Source organism: Erithacus rubecula (assembly GCF_903797595.1).
Source record: "Erithacus rubecula genome assembly, chromosome: 5".
NCBI lineage: Eukaryota > Metazoa > Chordata > Aves > Passeriformes > Muscicapidae > Erithacus > Erithacus rubecula.
In genome coordinates this window covers 44,511,694-44,521,101 of record NC_136687.1, presented here as the reverse complement: position 1 = coordinate 44,521,101, position 9,408 = coordinate 44,511,694, and positions in this window count along the sequence as shown.

The following is a 9,408-nucleotide window of genomic DNA, read 5'->3' as shown; positions in this document are numbered from 1 at the left end:
GTTAACAAATTGATCACTCCATTAACAGTTTTAAGCTCTGAGTTTGACTCTTAAGTGTCCAAATAAATCCTAGAAACCAAGGCTGGCTCCATTTATCTACCATTGATCTTTTAATGTGTACAATCACCATTATACTGGGAAATACATGGGGTTGGGGTAACCATCAGTAAGCCACCAGCTCTAACAGCTTTTTAGCCATGAAAGATCCTTATATCTTTTAAACACCTTATCACTGTTACAATAATTTTTAAACTTTCCATTAATTGTTTCTAAAATATTTAAAGTTGTTCAGATAAATCAATTCTCTTTTATGGAGTTAAAGGTAGCCTCCTTCTGGTGACTAAAACAGCCTGCTGGAGCTGAATGGTAGAAATTCGGTTTCTTGGCTATATATTGAGAAGCTAAAGGGTAATGATTCTACAGCTGGTAAAAACAGAAATTCTGATAAATAATTTTCATCTTAATTTTTTTATTAAAAAGAAGAAAAAAAAGAAGAAACATTGAAATAAATGTTTTTCTTTGTACAGTGATTTTTACAAACCATTAACCTGAATCAAATATTTGCATGTTAAACTAAAGCTGAAGAGATGTAAATATTCCATAAATGTTTTGCTCTTCAGTAGGAAGCATTGAAGGGGTGTTCATTTTTTTTCCTTGTTTTGCTTTTCTTTTAGTAACCAACAAAATCTAATGAACTTTAGCATTGCCTGAAGTCACTGAACTTTCAATCATGCAAGTAAACTGTCTCATTCAATGCAATAGGAAATCCTTTATACAAATGTAGCCTAGTTTTAATCCTTAATCAGACTTAAACAGGACACCAAAGGCAGTGACGTTATCTTACATCCCAGAATGGGATGGGTGTGATTTCTTTGAAGTATCACAGTGTCTACTTCAGTTACATTCCCATTAATAACGTTGCTTGAACAAAACCAAGGCTAGGTGATTTATATAGTGGAATGCTGCTTGGCCTGTCTCAGGTTCAGTAAAAGTTTCACTGCACAGTAGAGTTAATATAGCAGTACCCTGTAGCACTTTTTAAGTACAATTTTGCATGCTCCTGCTATGTGGAGGTAGGGTGCTTACTGTTAATAAAGATGAGGCAACCGATTCAGGAAAATCCCTCTGAAAGAATTCATCAAAATGTTCCCTTTGGTTCAATTGCCTTTCAAGAGTTGCTACTCAAAGTCTGTTTTAATGGTAATACCTCCAAAATCATTTTATGTTGAAAGATAGTTTTAGAGATTTGAAATGTATTTTTATCATTTTCTGTAGATCTAATCAGCAAACAACAAATTGACAAAAGAGGCAATGGAGCCATCTTTGATTCTAGAAAGATGATCAGAAATGAAGGCAAGATCTAAAAAATTCTAGGTGGAAGCGTGACAGTTTTAGAACTTGCATAAGGAAGAAACAATTAGGAAAAATAAGACACATTTGCATCTTAGTTTCTGCATATTTTTTTGCACCTCATCTTATTTCTGAAAGTTTTGCAGGCTGTTACTTGATACATTCATCAATCCTGTCCAGAGTTGCTAATGTTTTCTTAACTGAATTTTTAAAGTCAGTCAACAGCCCTGCCTCAAACAAACCCTCTCAAGTTTGGATTTCTTGCAATTTAAAGGTGCAATACAGGCAACTTCAAAAACCTAGAGATTCCTTTTGTTTGACAGACCTCACAATATTGGAGGAGAGTCCACAGAAAATCCCCTTTATATAATATCAGACATAATTCATGGAAGAATCAAGCCAATAAACCTGCCAGGGGAAGAGAGGCAGCTTCTCTGCTGTGTTCCATCCCCTTCTGCACTGACCTAGGAGAACAGGAGTGATTAGTTTTGTGAACATAAACTTACACAGGTGATATCATTTCGGGACATAAGTCATTGCTGGTACACAAGCCCTTTGTTTTGAGGCAAATAAAAACGTGATATTGAAAAAAAAAACAAGTTAGAGGATTTACACAACTACTGCCCTTTCGAATCTAATGCTTTACAGAAAAGGATAATGCTCAATCCAACTTCTGCTTCAGTCTCTGCTGTGTACATCTCAAGTATCTGCTAATGTCTGCTGAGGGCTGATTCATTCTTGCTTTCATATGTATCTCTGCTTCCATAAAAATGCAGGACTTATCAAACACATTGCTAGCTAGGGAGTCAGCTGTGGCCTTTCCCCGTGGACTTGAGATTTTATGGTTTTGTAATTTCAAGGGGAGGGGGAAGAAATTTTGCATCTTTTTTCCATATTGCATAAAATAGAACATTTTAAGCCGATAAATTGAACACAGGAATTACAGAATTGTCCCTGGTAAAATCAGGGGGTGGGTCAGGGTGTTCAGCCAAATTTGTTGAAGTTTCTCAATGTTTTAACACATCTAACAAAATCCTACACATTGTATAAATCTGAAAAGGTACCACAGGAACCAGTGATGTTAACAAAAAGCTAGTACAAAATACTTAAATATAAAGTGTACTGCGCTGCTTATGATTACTTTGGGGGAGAAGAATTATAGCCATCTATGCCTTTAAAATGAGGTAAATAGGATCTTTCACCATGATAACTGAGTAATCAGAAAAGAGGAGCATAATGGTAGTGCATGTGGAGTTCAAGTCCTACCAAATGGCACTGGGGTTAAACTCTGGGTATACTGCCCACTGTTTAAATATGAACAACTCAAAAGAAGGATACAGAAGTTTAAAATAACAGCATGCAGATTTCTTTATAGAATTTAAAGAATGAAAAACACTTGAAAAAATATCAGCAGGCAGGGGCAGGAAGAACAAACGGTAACCAAATTGGTTCCTGTGACAAACCATAACATTTACTTTAAAGCATCAGCGTGCTAGTCAGTAAAAGTCAAGCTACTACTCTTTTAATAGATCCCAGGCCTTCTTAAACTCACTGGTCTGCAAGTATTACCCAGGTCAAGAGCAGGTCAAAAAGTGAAAACCCATGTGAAAGTAAACTTTAAATATCTGCTTTAGAAGAGCTGTAGCAGACTGTCTCTGCTATAGTAAATATAGTTCCTCTTTTGTATGGTATTATACAGTATACTGAGCTTACAAAATTGATCCTTTCTGCATCATTTGTTCAGTTAAGAATTCAGAATCTCCCTCATTACAGTTTTACATAAGCCAAATTTATTTTACTCTTAAGGTTGTGGGGGATTTAATTTTAACTGTCATGGCATTTGACTGGATTTTTTAATAGACAGTATCACCATTATTTACTGTAACTTCCACTCCATTTACCAGACCATATCTCTCAGTTAAAGAACTCTTTTTTAACTATTTATATACAGGTACACTTAGGCAGGTTGGATTTCCAGCCTTGCTGCCTGATGATAATACAACATCAAGATCCAGGGAGCTGAAAATAAAATCCTGAACTTAATTCCAAATCTGCAAACAATATTGCAGTGGTACAAGGTAAATTTTAAAAATCTCACTTCCTTATTTATTCTTCTTACTGGGATACTATGGATTTTGTTTTGATGCGTTTGATTCTTTTTTTCCTAAAGTTTTAGAATCACTGGTGTTGCATGTTGGTGTTTTCAATCTGTGGTCTGAGTACTATTTAGAATTGATGTCTTCTTTGAGCTCCAGAAAGTAAGGAGAATCTGACTCCCTGTTTTGAATTTATTTGCCTAGTAGAATGTGTATTAATTTGGCCTGCAATACACTTGCTGCAGCTTTTGTTGGAGTGAAAGGTCGTAGTCTGAAGCTGGTTTTCATTTTATTTTATATGTGTTAATGTAATACCTTATGAATTACCCTGGATTTTTTTTCTGACAGCTAAAAAGCATAATCATTTTTCCTTCCAGGAGAACTGGAAAAAAAGCAATAATTCCTATTTGTGACATGATTTAAATTGTTTTCCCTCATCTTTTGCTCCTTCACATATAAGTAGTGAGTGAAATTCTGGTTTTGTTTAAGTTGGTGGCAAGGCTCCCATGGATTTTCATTGGGTTGGGATATTGCTAACTGTTATTGTATTTCTCATGGCTCTTACGCTTGCACATGAAATTTTTGCCAGCTCAATAAACTAGCCCAGATCTGAAACGAGCTGTTGTTCCACTGTTACACAAGGACCCATTCTGGTGCTATTATGGAGGCAGAAGTCCCAATAAAGGGACTTCCCAGTCTTTCATGGATGATGAGGCTTAAGAGAAAAAATAATGTAAACTCTGTCTGTCATGCAGTTATCTTCAAGTTTGATGCAAATTTGTGCAAAACATATGCCTGTGATGGGACAGCAACATGAAATTGTAAGTGATGGGGCAGATACAATCTGAATTTGAGATTTGTCTTTGCCTCTTGCTCTCTTGGTATTTGACTAATGATACATAATGATATGTATTTTGCTTATTGGTTGGAAAAACAGAGGACTGGAAGGATAGCTAGGGAGGTAGATATTGTGCCAGAAAATATATGATTGTTTTGATTTGAAGGACAGATGTCTCCTAAGGAAGGCAGGAGCCCTCCTTGAAATGGCAGATGTAAACACCCTCCCTCTGAATTATTATAATTTTGAAAAGGGCTCTCAGGCAAAGATATGGAAATAAGATTAACAGTTCTTTACTAGGAAAATTAAAATAAAAATACAGTAATACAAAAACCAAAACCCTGACAGAGTCAGAATACAACCTGACACCCTGTCAGTCAGGGTGTTGGTAGCAGTCTGATTAAATAGTAGCTGCAGTCTCCTGGAGTGACAGATGTTCTGTTAAAGCAGTGGTTTTGAAGAAGGGTGCAGTTTTCCTCTGAAGGTCCAGTGATGATGTAGAAGGGTCTGGTTTTCCTCTAGGAATCCAGTGGAAGGAGGCTGACTGTGGTGTTCCAAATCTCAGATTTCATATAGGTAGGAAATGTTTGGCTCCTCCCCCTAGGTGGGGCATCTCACAATGGGATGATGTAATTTTATCAGTAATGCAGTGGGACTCAATGGCCCATTAACAGAAGATATTCCCCCTGGAGGGAGGATGAGTTGTGAAAAAGATAAAAATCACTGCCCTACCTGGTTTCAACAGATGGTGATAGAATACATACTTTTGGTCACATCCTGCTTTGTGACCCAAGACAATGATTTTGTCTTGCTTGCTTGTTGCTGTTTTTGCAAGATGTGATGCTAGATATTCAAAATAAGAACCTGTGCACCTGCAAATTAAATTTCTAGAAACTAGAGAGGAAACTGAAGTTTAGACAGAAATTTGGATTAGGATAAAAGAACTGTTCTTTGTGCTCAGAAGAATAGAGTAAAAAGCCAGAATGAGACACAGGTGGATGAATCCAGACTGCTGCACAAGATGCTTCTAACAGAAGTCACACTTGCCTGCCTTCAGTGCATTTTGGGGGAAAAAACAGCATTAATTTTGCTTCTCCAAGTGCATGAGGGCAGAATGGAAGTTCCCACGTAAATGATGGGAACTCAATGAAGATAAATGTCTTTCCTGGAGGCAAGTATAATTTGTATAATAATGTCAATTAGTTTTGTACCTTTTCACAACTAACCTTAGCTCTCCTTGAGAATGTTAACTTTTAGAAACTAAATCTTCTCATTAATGTCTGTATTATATTCAGCTTTTACCATTTCATTACAGAGAATGAATTTCAAAAATATTTGCAAGATTCATATCAATACATAGAGCTGCATGTGGGCTTTTGTGAAGGAGCGGACTAGTAAAATGCCAGCTGGGACTCAGGAAATTTTTCATCTTGTTGCTCCATCGTGGATATTTAGGTGCACTTAGATACTGCTCAGGTCAGCATTGCTGAACCCAAGTGATGCAGGAACTGAAATATCTCAGGAGAAAAGCTCAACAGTACCTAAAGTGAGAGATGAAATCCGAGCTCTTGAATCAAGCACCATGTCTCTGCAATCCCTGCAGAGCTGCTGCTGCACACTGCATGCTTACAGACCCACCTGGGAACTTGGTGGGCAACTGGGCAACCTTAAACTGCCCAAGTGTTTGCACCTATCCAGGAATGCACTTTCACAACAAAGGCAGTAATGCAGGCTATTCTTGGGTGAAACAAATCCAGTTTTCAGCTGCACAGGGATGCTCAGAGTGCTCTGACATAAGCAGGCTTTATCCAAACTGGAAGTGTAATACCACCTTTCCCTCAAATTTCAGTCAAGAGGAGGCAGAGCTGCTGACAGTAGTGTGCAGAGTAACTCCTTGCACTCTGAATGGCTGGACAGAGCCCCTTCCTTCCTCTGTGGAAATGTAGCAATGATCTTCTCGAATTTAGAGAAAAGTAGTGAAGAGAAATGAAGGAAAGGTTATTGCAGCAGCATTCCAGTAGTGCCCAACATCTAGGTGCTTTGGGACAGCTGATCAGAATAACATTTAGAAATCACCTGATTCCAGAGAACACATCAACTGGGTGGGGATACAAAAATGAAATATAAAAATTAAAACAGATGGAATTGTTAATTGCCTGTGAAAGCTGGTAATTTTTAAGCCTCTGTATTTGTGTGTGCATGCATGTGCTGAACTAGCTGTACTGCTTGTGTTACACTGCAGAGTCCCAGAGCAGGTACCCAAGTACAGCAGCTGTCCTATAAAAGACCTCACTGTCTGGTAATGTAGTTGTCCCCTAAAGTGTTTTTGAGGGAGTGGGGTTGTGTTGGGATTTCTTTTCCCTCCTCTCTTTTTCTTCTCCCTAAATCTGGGCTTACTTACACTTCACCGGGGTAGCAACATGGGTTATATCCCACTAGTTAAATAATAGGGGTGTATGGTTTTTCTGGGTAAATGGTGCTCTCTATTGCTTTGTGTCCAACTAAGCCAGACATACCTGTTATGTTGCACTTGGTCAGTTGTGCTGTCTACCATAAGGATTCCTGCTGGTGGGGATCACCTAGCCAAAGGTTGGGCTTCAAAATACTTTATGCCACTCTCTCCCTCTGTTTATACACATACATGATATATGTATCAGTGCTGAACTGGAGACTGTGTGCTCATGTGAATTCATCCAAGTACTTGTTTTTCTTTTCTGCAAAAAACTCTGCTTAAAGAGAATTTTATATGCTATCTTTTCAAAACTTTGTCAGTGATTGCAGCTTTAGAAATATAAACATTTAAGTAAAGTTACATGTTTTAAGGCTGGTTCTGTCCAGATTTCCCAGAGTGGCTGTTGGAAGTGAAGATTTGTTCCTCTGAAATACCCCTTTTGCCCATGAAGCTTAAAATTCAAGTGTTCTTTTTCTTTTTCTTTTTCTTTTTCTTTTTCTTTTTCTTTTTCTTTTTCTTTTTCTTTTTCTTTTTCTTTTTCTTTTTCTTTTTCTTTTTCTTTTTCTTTTTCTTTTTCTTTTTCACTTTCTTTTTCTTTTTCTTTTTTTTCCTTTTCCTTTTCCTTTCTCATCTTTTCCTATCTGTTTTTCTTTCTTGAAGCCCAAACATTAGTGTAAAATCAGGCAATGAGGAGTGAATTGCATATCACCCCACCTCTGTGATTGTGTAGTTCATAGATGTTTTCAATTACCCTGCTGTTTGTTTTGCCTTGTGATCTTGCCCAGTCAGTATTTAGACAGTGATGCAATATATGTACAATCCCATCAAGTATTTAACAATACCTTTTTGCACTTTGTCAAGCTTCTTTCCCCAAATGTGCCTTGAATACCATTGGAGCAGAGAAGGCAGATTAATTTCAAGAAACTACAATAATAAATTTTAAAAGTCTGTACTTTCAGGTTCACAGTTAAAAAAAAAGAAGAACAAACCTACCCTTTAAAACAAACAGCTCAAACATAAAAAAACTCCAGGCTAACAGATCTACTTTATAGCTTATAGGTATGTTTTACCTTGGCTGGCTAATAGTTTCTGTGTGGAAAACTGGTGTGGGCTACTTGTTTACAGGGATCTAAACATGTGTATTTTTATAACTTCTCTGCTGTCATAATGAATTACCAGCCATAAGCTGTCCTTTGTTGGTTTTCAAGAAAATCAAATGAAACCCAGCAGGAGCTCCCAGAGTGCATTGTCCAAGAGTGTAAAAATGCTGTGTTGATGACAGATCATACTGTTTTTATTAAAGCTAAGAACACTGACTTTACTTTGCTTTTTGACCCTAGTGCTTTACTGTCAAGGTGATTTTATTTCTACAAATTTTCCTTCTGCAGGCCTCATCAACGATTCACCATAAAACATTAGACAAATTCCCATCATCTGTATATGATTAGAGCAGGTTCTGTTGTGCTGCTTGCCACAACTTAAAGCGACGTTTTTCAGCATTTTCTGAAAAGGAGTCAATTTACTAGCCTTCATTCATAACACAATGTCTCCTTGTTTTCATATCAGTTTCCTTTGGTTCTTTTTAAGCTGATAAGAACATAATTGAAGGAATTTTAATGCACATTTTGCTAAAGACTGCAACCAATTTTTTAAATCTACTGTCTAAAAAATTTTACCTTAAAAACATGGCTTTGTACAAATGCTCTGACAGACGAGCAGGATGCACATGTGGCAGTCTGCTCTGAGAATAGTATGAGATAATTGAAATTCTACTCAGAAAAATCTTCCCAAATTAAACACAAGATGACATTGCAAGATTTTGCATAGAAAATTTCAGGTCCTTTTCTATAAGAATTTCTGAAGTAGATAATAATCTAATCTTACACTAAACCCAGCCCCATTCCAGAGTCAGAGTAATTAATTCTACTGCTGCAAATTTTCCACATCTTTATTTACCCAAACAATTAATTTACTGCAATATATGTGTATTAAAACTGTATTTTCATTCTTTTCAGGTAGAACTATTTTAACAATGAAAACAGTTTTTTACAGAAACTTACATGTTGAGTAAGTTAGTTTAGAAAAACTTCTATGAAGTGCAGCTACGAGATAGAAGAGGAAGAGCGGGAAGTCTTGTTTTATTTTTTATATCAGTGCACACAGTCTAGTTTCACGTTACAAAAAAGGATTTGACACAGACTTATATACAATTCCTAGCAATGTCTGTCTGTGGTTTAGAATTAAAAATCATCTTCTTGGAAGAGAGAAAGAAAGACTAGCAGAGTGAATCTTTCCTGGTAACCTGGACATTCATCAGGATTAGAGATTTCTTTTCTGATCTTAGAGAAACCCAAAAAATTCAGACTCCCAATTCTGGACCAGGTATTTGTTTTGTCACTCTTGATGCCTTCTGATTTAAGCACTTCATGGCCAAACAAGCACTCAGGTCCTCTTATACCTCTCCTCACACACATACACGGAAGTCTATTTGACATCTGATATAAGCTTTGTATTATTTATTTTTTTTCTGTTTAATTAGCTTACTGACTACTAGTACAGTCATCATCTGTGTCAAAGTGTCAAAACATATCTGCTTATTGACTCCTTTACAAAATCACTTCTCTGGAATGAATGCTTTATACTCTACTGTAAACTTTAGATTTTAGTGGAAT